We start from the raw sequence: 13,988 nt of genomic DNA, 5'->3' as shown, positions 1-13,988 counted from the left end.
ATCAATAAAGAGTAATTAAAACCTGACATTTAATTTTTTTGAACAAAAAATGTTTTGGGGAGCGTGAACAAGTAATTATTGGGGTCGCCTGATCGTCTGGGGGCTCTCGCTAAATGAATTTTTGCGTACCCCCGATGTGTTTCAGTGATGGTAAAAAATTAATCGCCTGTTCAAAGTTTAAATAGTGTCTCGTGTCTGGGTATTTTAACAATCTTTTTGCATTAGGATCGGTGTCAATTTACATTGTCCTCTGAATTCTTTCGAGTTGAAATTGAGATATTCATCAATATCTTAACATAGTTATTAGTAAGTGTTAGTAAGTTAAGTGATAAAGTTAAGTTTTTTTGTAATCCTAATACATAAGGCAACTTCTAAGCCTTTGAAGGCCCCATACAGAGTTGCACGTGCCAAATAGAGGCAACATAAGACAAATTTACTTAAGAAAAATGTATGTACTCTAGAAGTTAATAACGAGAAAGCGCTCGGATAAAGAAAAATAGGTAATAGGCTTTTCTCAGGATCAATAAGCATGATTGATGAGGTCAACGACGAAATATTAAAACTGCGAACGTGTAAAATACATTACTTAGATATTATATATGATGAATAAGCCCATGGGTTTATTTTAGTCCTTTAAGTTAATAGACTAACCTTCTATGACGATTGCTTTGACAATAGCGTGAAAGGGCAATGACTTACCACATTAGATTACATTCCATTACCATAAAAAATTAATAAGCGAATTAGCTTATTGTTAATGAAAGCAAACAAATGGAGCTCCAAATACAAATAATAACTTCTTAAAGAGAAGATAGTCATGTGATCAAATCTATACTTGCCCCAGGAATCTTCCAGAATTCTGTAATGGGTAGGTACAAGCTGAGATAAAGTAAAATCATTATTGCTTGAATCTCCATCCCCCAAAAACTGTGACTTCGTTACTTACATGAAAATATACATATGTATTTTAATAAAAAACATATATTGAATTTTTAATATTCAAAACATAATTTCCACAAGAAGAACTTCCAACTAAACAGACTAGTTTATCGAAACTCGCTATACGAAGCGAAAATTATTTATCGTAAGCCCCGAAAATTTCGGACTCGGAAATCGAATCACCCGGAAACATTGGTATTACAAGCCACAAGACCAATAACGAGCCCAAACTTTATTAATTATAAATCATTACATTTTCCAAATCTTTACCAAGCAAAATGGTTACTCCAAAATTTAATTTTGAACTAAAAGGGCACACTGCGAACTAAACAGTCGGCATATTGTTAACGTGAAACTGTTTTGTATTAGAAAATCTTGATTCCAATCAAAGTATTCAGTCGGTCTGATACCGGCTAAATACCTGATCTTTGTAATGTGCGTACTGTCATTCATCTTGCTACTGACTTATGAGCCCAAACAAACTATCGGTCGACTAAAAGTTTGTAGAGTACTCATACTAATAATAATAGCCTTTATTCAGATCTTAGTAACAATACATATACCTACATATACATATAGAACTTAAAAACTTAAAATTAAACCTTTAACCTAATCTATTATTTGATTTTTCTTAACGTTTTCCAGATCTGTTTGCCAGTCGGCAAAGGCCTCCTCCAACCTTTTCCATTCATGCCTTTCTTGAACCATTCTTGTTCCATGTGACGCCTGCAACTTGCCCTATGTCGTCATCCCATCTTTTTTGTGGTCTGCCTCTTTTCCTTTTACCTTCTCTGGGATACCATCGTATACCTTACTACAAAAAAAAAATGGTGCCAAAAACGAGTCGCGAAATTTCGTTTTTATTCCGTAATCGATTTATTTGAGCTTACTTTTAAATTATAATATGTTTTAAATAAGAGGTTTTAACGTTTTTGATGTAAGTCGTTCGGGTGTAAGGTCAAATCCCTTTTTGGGATCCGTAAGGGGTCTTCACGAAATGCCTGAAAATTGCGAATTTTCCACGATATTCTATTACGTCTTATTTCTCTTAAAATTAAGCTGTTTTATTGGTGTAAAGCGATAATGTAAAAACTTTCCACATCTTGTACCCAATAGATTTATATTCGTAGGTGTTTTTTTGTAATTTCATGTATAAGTTACGAATAAAAATTACAATAAATTAACTTTAATTAAAAAAAATACTAAACAACACAGCAAAAGCTACATTATCCAAATATCCTACCCAAATGTTTCCCATAACCCATTAACAGAACAAATAAAAACAACAAATAACAAAAATTAGGGACCCCAAAGCATTTAGCTGACCGCACAGAGTAGGATAAGTTTCAAATATTTATGCTTACAAGCGAAATTTGTGCTATTAATGAAATTAGTTCGACTTCGGCCGTTAACTTGGCGTGTTTAATCAAATTAAATGTTTGCTAGAAAAAGACATATTGGCCAAAGTTTCATTTCAGGAGTTGCTGATTGGTTTTCAGCAATTAAATTGGTTTTAGTATTGTTAGTTGTGGTGTTAAAAGTTTGTTTTATTAGCTTTTTAATGGCAATTTTTATGGACTATTTTAGTGAGGATTATTGAACAATGATTGGTAAGTACATGGGGTAAAATTGACTGCCTGGGTAACTGGGATGAGGAGGTCGGATAGGCAGTCGCTCCTTGTGAAACACTTGTACTCAGCTGCGTACGTGAAGACTGCAAGTCGATCCCAATAGTTGAGCTCGGGAAATGATGATTGGTATGCCTTAAGTGCAAAATCAAAGATTCGTAAATTGCAGTTTTCTAGCAGATTGTTTAACTTAACAAGACCTACTGTCAGAGTCTTCTCAAATCCTTGGACTGTGACATGGAAATTGTGATAACAACTCCGCTGACTAGGCAGCAAGGGAACGACAGCTTAAAGTCTGAAGCTGTCGGCTTATGTCTAATACCTGATGCTGGTTAGCTTTGTGACCTTCTGAAATATTGACAAACGTTTGAGCGTAATGTTACTTTCTCGTAGGACATCAATTTTGAAGCTGGGGCTGATTTTTGTGGGATGCGGTTTAACGGCAATACTTATGTGTGAAATCTAACATATTTTTATTGGGAGTGTAGATGTGGTATGTGTATCTGTCATTTTATTAGTTTGTGGAAAATTCTCAAATGAACCCGGTGTGGGTGAAGCCAAATGGAGTGTCAGACTTTTTCTGAATCATTAAATCCACCTATATTACTTCGATAGCACATTGTCTACTAGGACAAATTGGCAGCTACCAGAGAGCCTTAGATCATCGAAATATGTCCAACTCTTCGGATAAACAAGGCGTGATTTTCAAACATTAAAAGTATTAATTTCCAACAGACATAATCTTTCCCGAAACATATCATCTACCACCATATCATATACACCAATACATGTTCAGTTGTTTCCATTCTACGTCACAAAGTGTGACGTCACAGTTATAAGCACGTTAGTTGTGTATTTGTCAAGTAATTTAGCTGGAAGTGTCAGTATCCGCTTTCTGCTATATGTGTAGTGAGATATTATTCAGACCGCGACGTGGTTGTTGTATGTACGGGGTATGGTGCTGTGTTAGCGGGAGAATTTCTATGTACTTTATTTTCATGTATTTACTTCAAATATTTGTATTTATTAAGATTTGTAGTTGTTCTGTGTCATAAATGTTTAAACAGTTAATGGATGTCTTAGGAATTACGAGATACTTCATCATAGAAAGCAGAAACATGTAGAAATGTGTGTTAAAAGAAAATGTGAATATTTTTTACCAATTCTAATATTATGTTGCTGCGAGTACCATTATAATCAATGAACAATATAACATGGATACCTGTTAATTAAACCATACACAAATCGCTATAACTAAGCCCGTAACACATACAAACAAACACATTAATACAGTTATATTAGCTAAACATTAGACAAGTAACGAGCTATTGTCTAGCAGTAGCTCTGACTCTCAGTAGCTCTGACTACCAGTAGCTTATTTACTTTGAAGCCGAATTAGCGACTTCCATTCATTGTTATTACAATTATAAAATACAATTTTTGCATCCAAGTTTATGACGAACAAAATTTGTGGGTCCAGGCTGTCATTTGTACATCTTCAGCAGTTATGATAATACCGATATGTATTGGATTGCCAGATTATAAATAGGCAGTCATATCTGTATAGACTGAAAGATGACCCTAACATTTTTGGAGAAATAGCGAAGCACATGATAAGCAATGTAAATCTTGTAACGTTCTACCAAGAAATAATAGGTATATCAAAACCATCTTAGTTTCATTTCTACCCAATAAACTCAATAACCCTCCATCACTTACATCGCTGAACAATATTCTTGAACATTGAAAAGTCTCTTCATAAGTAATAAAGAGCAAAGTTCGAAGTCAAAAGCTAAGTCAAATTATAAATGTAACCACATCTTTGTTACATCATCATCTGCCTAGCTTTTTCACAACTATGTTGGGGTCGGCTTCCAGTCTAACTGGATGCAGCTTAGTTCCAATACTTTACAAGGAGCGACTGCCCGGCGAGCGACCCGGCCAACCCAGAACCCCGTGGTTAGACTGGTGTCAGACTTACTGGCTTCTAACTACCCGTAACGACTGTCAAAGATGCTCTAATAACAGCTGGGACCTACAGTTTATCGTGCTTTCCGAAACACGGAAGAACTCGTTATGACAAGATGATCACCCACCCATGGACCGATCGCGCCAAGCGTTTCTTAACTTTATTCGATATCGTCTTATTTCCACCCAATAAACTCAATACCTGAACAACATAGTTGAACACTGAAAATCCTGTCCATAAGTAATGAAGAGCAAAGTTCGTTGGAAGTCAAAAGCTAAAGTAAATAATAAATGAAACCACGTCTTTGTTACATGTTAATAAATGCTTTGTGATTGCTCCTATTGTTCGAGAAGGGGCTTTATTTGTGTTTCGTATAGGTTCTATCGGAATTTCGTTATGGTTTATATAAGTTGTAGTTATAGCTATAGATGGGTTATTGACTGAGGTTGGCCTTGAGTTTTCAGGTTTTTCTTTGAATATAAATTGTTGCTGGTTACTATCAAAGAATTCCAGCAATGAAGTGATGACACAACACTAACGATGTGATGACGCACTCATAGGTCTGTCCTTAGGAATCCTTATTGTACGTAATTTTCTACTTAATTTAATTTAACCACCAAATTAAATAGCATTACAGACTGAAGTATATAACTTAATTACATACTGATTGGCAATATTCGCGGTAACAAATTAGACTATCTCTAATCTTTTAGCGACTGGCACCTTAATGAATTAATCAAAAGCTCATAGGTTTATATTGTTATTATTTTCAGAAGGAGTGGGTATGAACAGGTATGAAGAAAAAGAGTTCCTACCACAAACATTGCGACAAGATATCAGCAAACCATTTCGTACAATTGATACTCAAAAACAATTCACCATTTCCCGAAACTTAAGTAGTAAAGTTATTTATCGACGAATGATGAGTTCCGTCACGTCACCGCTCGTACTAATATGTGTCGCACATTTAAGTTATTACTCGCTTCGGAGACAGCATATGTCGGGAAACTATCTAGCGAAGAATATTCGGGGCTTATTACGTAAGGAGTAGATTCTTCTTAAGATGTCACTCTTGTTAAGATACTTAATGCACTCAGATAAAAATCCTGTCTTTAGGTTTTGATTTAAGAGTGGCTCGTGTTATGATTTGTGACGTCATCTGATGCAAAATACGCACGACAAATGAGGAGCGGCAAAAATCTGACGCGTCTTTCACAACCACACTGGTAGTTGTCAATTGATTACTGTCGTCCGAATACGTATAAAGTCGCTCGGAAAATCTGAGCGGAAAATCCGCTAGTACGAAAACGCTGTTACGCGATTCCATCAGATACCAAAAATGACTATCGTGAGCGCTTCCGAAATTACTGTGCTATTCTCAAAAGATGTTAGTTACAGTCTCACAGAGTACAACAGAGCTTTCACACTAAAACCGATCTTTAATTCCGTTAGTGCAAAAGCACTGTAAACACAGGTAACGATGTCGTTTTACATTGAATTCTATAGGAATAGTTGTAAACTATAGAAGCTTCAATAGGAAACAAGTAAAACTGCGGGTTACAACTAGTTTCCCAATAAAGAGGTTCCACATTAGTTGAAAGCACTCAGTCTTTTATGTGGTTACTCACAGCTGTAAATAAATCTAAGTAATTTGGTGTTGAAATCCTCAACCTTTTTGTATTAAGTAAAGATTAAAAAGGTATCAAAGGTACTGAAAGGCAAATATATGAAAAGGTAAAGTTCAGTTAACAGTTACCTATTTAGTTATTGAATGCTTTAGAGTTGGACGGTAGCCTTTTAGTTTTAGTATATTATTCTTAATCATACATGAATCTATCTGTACTATCACAGATTACTTAATACATAGTTGTACTATTATTTTGTTTGTAACCTAAAGGCTCCGAAACTACTAAACTGATTGGAATATTCTTTCACTTTTGGAAAGGTATACTATCCCTGAGTAATATAGGCTATACCTATTTATCCAGGACAGACAAAAGTTCTTTCGAGGTCAATTAAACCGTGTGAAAACTGCTAGTTTATTATAAACAATTAATATTATTAACTTTTGCCTCTCTCTTGTCCCGTACCAAATTCCATATTAATTAAATGACTAGTTGAATTACTTTCTAACTTTGGACATTCTTGCCCGCATTTCTTGATAAGATCAAATCATTAGAACCATATAAATATGTAGTATATATAGTTTTAGTGTAGAAATATGTAATTGAACTATTTACGGCCCTGTTTAAAATAAAAATGTTTCAGGAGCCAGAATGTTTTCAATCCACAAAAAAAAAATAACCACATCTCAGCATTTTGTAATACCTGACTAAAGAGCCTGACCTACCCCACGCATAGTAATTAAAATTAGCTTATTATACCCAAAATTAATAGTAATTATGTTTGTTCAACTAGCATGCAAAGGTATCGGGACAACGTACTACGTTAGCGTTTAACAAAAACCTAAATAAATATAGTTAGAACATACCTCTTACATCAAAAGGTTAGACACACACTTTGAAATTCTTTGGTTAAATAAATAGGGTGGTTTGAAGTGGTTTGCTCATGTTATTTTTGAACCATTTCGGAGTTAATTTAAAGCTTATAATTAGAGGTGAAATATTATGTGGTTTTTGATAATAGCTGGTTAGTTAAGTTGTTGGCTGAGGTTACTGAAAAAAAGTGTAATCAAAAAGTGTATTTGACGCATTGCCTTTGAAGTGTAATACACAGACTCACATTTGTTAAAACTTTCCTAAAGAGAGGCAAGTAAATAATGGTTCATCAACACACATTGATGTCATTCATTTCATCTCCTTTTCGCTGAAACTTACATACTCAGGGTTCTTTCAAATTAGACGTTCCTCGTCCGTGCGGTTGCAGTGCGGTAACGATGCGTTTGTCGTCTTACGTACGGACGTTCACTTGTTTTCATACAAGTTTGTAAGCTTCAGCGATATGCAAAAAAATCAAACTTTATCATCATGATCCTCCAGTCTTCACTCCAATTTTATTTGGGGTAGGCTGAGCATATTTTATTCTATGCATCTCACAATTCAAATTTCTGACACTGAAAACTTATGTAGATGAACGCAGTAAAAGTAGTAAAGTACCTATTATGTTTATCTTCTTGACAATAATACCAAAAACGCCATGTCCTCACATATTCCTAAAAATATATATACAAATCCATTTAATATGAAAAATTAAGCAATATTATAATAAAGGGAATTTCCTTGAAGACGGTGTCCAAACGGACCGCCCTTTATCTAAGGTCCATAGGTCATTACCATAAAGCGATTTTGGGCTCCCCAGGGTCCAAAAGTCAAAGAGGTTTGATCCTGGTCAACTATTATTGTCTCCCATTTGCATACACAGGATATTGTATTGTAACTTTACATGTAAAAGTAATAGAAAAATAGATAAGTCCCTTGTTTTTTGTGAATTTCGCTGATTTTGGGTTGGACTTGTAGAATTTTATTTGGTGAAGTTATTGTAAGTGTTACGGTTTGGGAATTTAAGCATGGTGGGATCGTGACTTGGTCTTTTATTAACCAAAGGATTATCTTCGAATTATATGGGTACAGTTAAGTTCGCTGTAGTTAAATTGTTTCTATTTGTGTAAGGGTTCATAGGCGCGAGATTAATTGGTGTTCTGATCTATGCACATGTGGGTTGTGCAGGATTAATCATTTGTTGCAAGTATTTCTGAACACTATTAAGTTGAATATAAAATAGATATTCATGTATTGTAAAAATCTACGAGAACTCTAGGAGGTATTGATAGTGCATGATTTTGAGGAATTTTCTTAGTAATATGACGATTTCAAAGTGCTTCACGACTGTTACAGCCAGTAAAAACAATGTGTTACCGTGATACAAACATGACATAAATACAAAAGCCTTATTGTAAGGACCACTTCACTTAATGAGTGCTGTGTGAAACATTGTTCGTCATTTGTCACGTGTGTACTCGTGTACAGAGTAACATTGTTTGATTCTGTTATTAAATTATATTGTTATGTATTTTCTTCGTGGTTCCAGCCACGTTCCAAGGGTTATGTTTCAAGTTCCAATCTTTCGTAGCTGGATAAATAATAGCGTATGTTCTTTCTCAGGCTTTAAACTATTTTGTGGGTCCAATATCATTTTTAAATTTTCACAAAGATCAAGAGGCTATTAATAGCTATTTGTTAATATTACAGTCATTACATTTTTTTTTTCTGTAAGTCTGTACCTAAACCTTCTTCAAAATGTAATAAATAAATAAACAAGATAGGTGGATTTGGTACGAAAGCGTTACATATGGGTACAATTTTTTTTTAAACATTTGCGCTTTTAGACTAACTCAGATGTATATTATTAAAAAAAAAAACTAACTTGTCACAATGAAAAATAATCTTAACCTCACCAGCACACTATAGTTTTTTTATAAAACCTTACCCAAACAGCCTTCAAAAAAGGGTAGAACTTTATCCGCAATGACCGGCCAATAATGGCCGGAAGCGTTCATTTTAATTGTCATTACCCGGGTCACACCCAGATTATCAGGGTGACATGATTAAAAACCCTTTGTAATACCCTGTTAGGGAGAGGGAGGATTCATTTTTTTTAATTAGCTCACTGTTTTGGTAACGAAACGTTTTTTTGAATTTCACGGCAATGTATTAAAGTGACGTTTATTAATTGGTCGTGTCGTGTAATTGTGTTAATTTATTTTTGTGGGTTAATAATGAGGTAATTATTTGTTTGTCTTTTCTGGGGTTTTCAATTTGTATTTATGTGTTGGATTTCCGAGGTAGGTAAAGTATTTTCTTGTCTATCCTATTATTGCTAAATTGTTAATTGTAAAGTTTCATGTGTTATGTTAAAATTAATTCAGTAGAATTCAGTATGAAAATAAAACCACCTGTAAGGATACGATGTTTTTTTTTTATTCAACAACGAAGAGTAACTCCTTGCCGACGCGGGTAAAACCGTTGAAAAAAGCCAGTATCTGTTTTGTTATTGCACGTATCACCCCCTGATAAAGGTACTCGCACACAGAGATGATAGCTCACCTACCGAAAGATCAAAGCATTATATTTTTGCAAAAATCACCTTTTCCCGGAACCCGGGTTGTATTCGAAATAAGGTTAGACTAACATCTGACGGGTTTAACATATTTCACATTACCATTTCAAATAAGTAGATTATAATGAGATCAGGTACACGTACAATTTCGGCTCAAAAAGATCAAAAAAATAACCTATGGGTTGATGGGTGATGTTACTAATGTTCAGAGAATATTCGAAAGATATAATCCCATAAATAAGGCTGTGTATAGAAAGAAAGCTGGTAACCCAGAGCTACCAGCGCTTATCGGCACTGGTCCATTCTTCTAACTGTCTAATGGACGAATTAAACTGATATTACCTATATAATAATGAAATGGAAAGTTTCATTCAGTAGGTATCAGGGTTTTGGAAGAGATGGCGAAACGGGCGTTTCTGAAGACATTTGCCCCATAGCAGTGGTTTCATCTGAAATGTTTTATAAATAAATTACTACGGTATACTAAAGAAGCAAACATAAGTAGGTCATCAATCGACTTCCTTACAGTATAAAAAATTACAACACATAAGCATCTAGATACTAGGATCTATTTTAGAGTATCGGGGTGGAACTTAAGTACTTAGATACCTACTTACACTTAGTTAGTGGTGTTAAAGAATACACTAGGTACTTAAGAAAAAAAAAACCTTTGTCACTTTTCAAATAACATCCTCCTGCCACTATTTACTTGAGAAACATAATCAAACTAAATCCTTGACCTTGACAATGAACTGTATCGAATAGTAATCGATCAATATTCGGCTCTTGACATCGATGTATCGCTTTCAGGCAGATTAGCCACTCAATTATTAGTGACCAAGCTTGGAGTTACAAGTTATGTTGAAGGATTAGTACCAGTGTAACACATATACATACATATTATGTAAATGTATTATTAGATATTTTAATTGGAACATACATAGTTGGTAATGAAAATAGTGTCTTTAGACTTATTCGTGAAAACTGTGCAACTGGTTTGACGTTTAATATGAGGTAAGCTAAAGTATTTCAGAGAGTTCGATTTAGTTGCTTCCTTCTGGTAGCTTGAATTGAACAAAGATAATTACTGCAGGAGTTCTAAGTTATAAAAATATAAATGGCACCAGTTGCCATTAAAATTGGAATGCAAATTGAAATTATTTTAAATGACTAATGATTTATCAAGGAAATTATATATTCCTAAAGGTACTTAATCAGTAAAAAACGAATAAAACTAAAATAGGGGTTGTCACGTACTTACCTACCTGCCACTTAACACAAATGTACACGTACACATAATGTGATTAAATTAAATCACCGATATTTTATTGACACGTAGAAATTACATACCTACGTAAATACGTTAAAATTATATTTATTTTATTTTTACATTACAGTAATTATCAAATGCCTATATAGCCATTTTTAGGAAATTTTATTACGTTTAATATTGAAAATGAACGTAACTACTTGAATCAATGTTTAGTAATTATCACTTACGTTATTTAAGTTAAACTCGAAAAAACGTGGTTTAATGGTTAAAGTTTTGTTTGTTTGACCCAGTAACGAGGATGCGGGACTTGAGAGTTGGAGTTCAAATCCCATGTAACGCAAAATGGAAACGAGGCTGGAGTACAATAAGAGATTAATTATAATAAGAAGTGTTTGTACATACATCAGTGTGTAGTGGATATATTCTAATGTATAAACATTAAAAAATATCCAATGAATTTCTTTCAGGGTCCAACCATTCGGATTTTGATTGTTTTCATCAGAACTTATTTATTGATTTTGTCAAATTTTTGGATAAAATAACTTAATCACGTAAAAATAAATTCTTCTCAACACTAATTAAAAACCATATAATTAGCTACACGTTAAACATAAAATCATTTATTCAAACTGGAAAAAGAGTTATTTTTCAAAGTCAAAAGCCAGCTTTTAAATAGCGCCAGAGTCACTACTTCCTAAGATTTTTTTGCCGGTATAATATGTAAGTAAGTAGCTAAGTAAGCTGTATTAAGTTAGAACGATAATGCCTAATACCAATTTGCCATAAATTCGGAAAATCAAAATATTAAATAGTGAGTCTGAGACCAATCTCTAAAACCAAATGAAAAGGCATTTCATATCTCAAGACAATTATAGGTCTTACATAAAGTTGTCTAGAAGATACAGGTTGATCATAACAGTCTGCAACAAACAATGAGTTTGTCGTACAATAAACAATAAAATTAAATTAGTTTAAACAAATTATCGCGCCCCACGTCAATTTCTGTCGCTTCTAGTACAGCCCACACAGAACCCATGTCAGCCGCTTACAAAATGAAAATTAAATTATTTTATTTTGTTATTTTCAATTTCATTGAAATTCGAATTTGTTTTGTTTTATAAAGTTTAAATGGGTGTTATTTTAATTTGTTTATTTGTAATTGTTTTATTTCATTTTGTTTGATGGGTTTCACTTAATCGTAAATAATTGTAATGTATTTTTGTTGCGATTGAACTGAAGAAAATATTGAACACCATTCACAAGTTTATAAGGGATCATGCTTTTGAAAATTATTCCTTATCCGTCTAATAAAATAAGCTCTAATTTCATACGAGTACATAGGAATTAGATAACATCACACATGTGTATGATTTACATCGAAATTAAAATTTCCAAAAGTAATATCCCTACGAAAGTACCATAAATCATAATTATCCCATTCGTCTCGTAAACTAATTAACAAAATCGGGACGCCGCAAAAGTTTGAACATCATTAAAACATGGCCCATGATACACTGAACAATTAGGATCACATCTTAGAAATTTAAATAATAAAAATTTAAATTTAAAATTTAAACTTACCTTTATCACTCATCACATATCACAGTTTAAATTAAACACCACTATGATAACACGACACTGGGTTTCGCGCGGTTGATACGCCAAACGGACGGCACGCCAAACGGTTGATACGCGGCGGGGGCCATACGACACTGGCCCACAACTACGGAGCAAGGCGGGCGAAGTTTGCACGCATGCGTGTTGAGAGGCACGTCAGGTGTTCCAACTATTTTGGTCCTTCGAAAGTCCTTTCGCTATTTCTATGCTGAAAGTGTGACACGTTTTTTTTTTTTTAATAAAACTACTTTGACGGATTTTATCGCGGTTATATTAATATTATTTAATCCCGTCGTTTCGGATCCTTTACAGCATCCATGGTCACGGGCAGACTGAGGTGTTGGTCGTCTTGATATTCTAGTTACAAACAGCTACCATACATAATTGTTGATTATTCACTTTTTTGATATTAGGGTTTTAGTGAGTGTTTTTTTTTTCGTGTTCCTTTTTTTGCTATACTTTTGTTTTTATTTCTCACTTATTTCCGGTGGCGGCTTCGCCCGCGGGGTTTGTTGATAAAAAGTAGCGTGCTGGAGAAATTCAGATGTTGTCCTTTTAAAAATATTTTTCGGTCGTTGTATTTCGAACCCGGGAACCCGTGCACAACTATCCCTCTAACCGACTGCTATACCAACGAGGCAGCTCGCATCTCCAAAATTACTGAAACACCAAATGGGCAATAAAATATTTCAGCATCCCCTACATCGGCACAAAGACATTGAATAAAACCGTTTAAAGTTAAAACTATCTCGTTAGCATAACTACTAATGTTTACAGACAATAATTGTTCTGGGTTACACTAAAATGTCCAGTTTTGTTACGTTGTAAAGGTATCTCACACTACCACTATGTTATGAAATAGACGTGGCAGAGATTGCAGTAACAAGAGACTAGAAAGGAGCTTGAATACAATAACCTGTGCTAGTAGCGTATCAGTACCTAGCTGTAACCTTTGCATTCTAGTTGTATTGTACGCTCATTTTATTATGTTAATCGACTCGCCAACGCACCACCACACAGGTCGACAGTCTGACAACGACTGACTCCCCACCGCTCGGTCCGGTATTTATAACCGAGTGACGTATGCGCACGAGGCGTCATAATAATGACATAACCTATAGAATGATGCACATGTACCTGCATACACTACATCTCTCCCTTGTTGTTTTGATTTTAACCTTGTTTCAAAAAGTCCAACAATCAAACCCATAAATATTTTGGTAATTTCTTAAAGATCTATCAAACACCTGCAGCACAACAAAACCACGCTATCAGATCAGTCCACCGATCACACTGCCATCAAACTGATTTACTTTGTTCCGTTTCCATTTCATTTCCCTTTCCATTTTAAGGAGACGGCAGATATCGGTGATACTGCAGGACACTAAATCCCTTCCCTTGTGAAATAAACATAAATAAAAATCCGTCCCTTTGTAGACGGTAACATACCAGCATCTGCTTCAGGTTCAACATGACAAATTCGTAG

At 34.4% G+C, this 13,988-nt stretch overlaps 1 protein-coding gene across 1 annotated transcript in view; it reads right to left on the bottom strand.

Annotated features, from left to right (window-relative positions):
• The window catches only part of LOC110380993 (dopamine D2-like receptor), a 214,457-nt gene extending 201,864 nt beyond the window's left edge, over positions 1 to 12,593 (bottom strand). Inside the window, exon 1 of the mRNA XM_049844181.2 lies at positions 12,467 to 12,593. The gene's annotated coding sequence lies outside the window, so the exon portion shown is untranslated. The remainder of the gene's footprint in view (positions 1 to 12,466) is intronic.
• Positions 12,594 to 13,988: the final 1,395 nt, after the last annotated feature.

This window comes from Helicoverpa armigera, chromosome 16 (assembly GCF_030705265.1).
Source record: "Helicoverpa armigera isolate CAAS_96S chromosome 16, ASM3070526v1, whole genome shotgun sequence".
Lineage (NCBI taxonomy): Eukaryota > Metazoa > Arthropoda > Insecta > Lepidoptera > Noctuidae > Helicoverpa > Helicoverpa armigera.
Note: the sequence above shows the minus strand (reverse complement) of the source record. Positions and strands in the feature narration are given on the sequence as shown.